This window comes from Mobula birostris, chromosome 21, assembly GCF_030028105.1.
Source record: "Mobula birostris isolate sMobBir1 chromosome 21, sMobBir1.hap1, whole genome shotgun sequence".
NCBI lineage: Eukaryota > Metazoa > Chordata > Chondrichthyes > Myliobatiformes > Myliobatidae > Mobula > Mobula birostris.
In genome coordinates, this window is record NC_092390.1 from 2,923,828 (window position 1) to 2,925,435 (window position 1,608).

The following is a 1,608-nucleotide window of genomic DNA, read 5'->3' on the forward strand; positions in this document are numbered from 1 at the left end:
ATGATGACAGACAACCCAACAAACCCTATACTTCCAGAGCTGGGAGTGCTCAGGAACTCTGCGGAACGCCCAGACCCTGGCCGAGACAGGCAGTATGAAGGTGCAACCTCAAACCCCACGGGGAGGGTTGAGTCCGACAAGGGGGCTGAGCGAACTGCGCCTCTTTTGTGTTGTAAGGTAAAAACGATCATCTCAACCTTCAACACAAACACCATCCGCCTCTTGCCTGGATGCACAGAGTTGGCATCACAGGCAAGCAGCTACGAGATCTCCATCCTGGGGATCCAAGAACACCGTCATGTATACCCTGACGAAGAGATAAGGTTCACAGAGGTAGAGGGGATGCAGCTCATCACCTCATCCGCATGGAGAGAGCTGACGATGATGTCAGCACAAGGTGGAGTAGGGCTGATGTTGAACAGCAAGGCAAAGGAGGCACTGAGGGGTGTAGTCTCAGTCAGTGACAGAATCCTTACTACAGAATTCGACGGAAACCCGGCAACCTCTGTCATCATCTGTTACTCCCTGCATGACTGCAGCGAGGAGAAGGAGGTGGAGGCCTTCTACAGTAAACTTCACGAAGCTGTCACTTCAATACTGGCATATAACTTCCTGGCTGTGCTCGGTGATTTTAATGCCCAGGTCAGACTGGAAGATGTTCCATACTCATACCAAGATTTTACCAACAGAAATGGATAATATCTAGTTGATTTCATCCAGGAACACAGTCTCATTGCCGCTAACACACAATTCAAGAAGCAAGCTGGTAAACTGTGGACATATGAAAACAGAGCCTCCATCTACAGGAAACAGCTCATCTACATCCTTGTAAGAACAAAATGGCGTAATTGTGCGATCAACACAGAAGCCTACAGCACCTTCAACTCGGTCAGTTCCGACCACAGAGTTGTATCAATGCAAGTGAGACTGAGCCTGTGGGAACCCACAGCCACAGGAACCAAGGAGAAGATAGACTGGAAGGCATTCTCCTCACAACCTGTTCTTCAAGCTCAGTACACAGTGGAGGTGTGAAATCGCTTCGGCCCAGTGGAAAGGGAGGAGGAAGAGACTGCCACCGACCGCTATCAACGGCTCATAGACGCACACACAGATGCAACAAAGAGTTTGTCTACAGTGAAGCGAATCAAGAAGAGTCGGATCTCGAGACATCCTGACGTCGTCGCAGCAAGAAATGTGGTCAATGCTTGTCATGCCGAACTTAGAAGGAGCGAAACAGAAGAGCTAAGAGACCAGTTCAAGACAGCAAAGAAGAATCTCTTTGCCACCTACGACCGACTGAAGGAAGAGGAACTAGCTGAGAGGATTAGAGAGGTAGAGGCTGCTAATGAAGACATGCAGCATGGAGAAGCATGGTGCCTAGTCAATGAGATCAGTAGACGGAAGAAGTCCCCATCAGGTCAAATAAGTGGTAAAACAACAGAGGACTGTGTCCTGACATGGTTTACCCACTTTAAAAACCTGCTGGGAAGCCCTCCAATGATCACAGAAGAAGTAGAGGACATACCCATGATACTAACGCAAGTCGACATCGATGATGGCCCATTCACCATTGAGGAACTGAAGAAAGCCAACTATGCACTCAAACAG

At 48.9% G+C, this 1,608-nt stretch overlaps 1 pseudogene; it reads left to right on the forward strand.

The window, feature by feature from the left end:
- On the forward strand, positions 1 to 1,032 carry LOC140185992 (craniofacial development protein 2-like; annotated as a pseudogene).
- Positions 1,033 to 1,608: the final 576 nt, after the last annotated feature.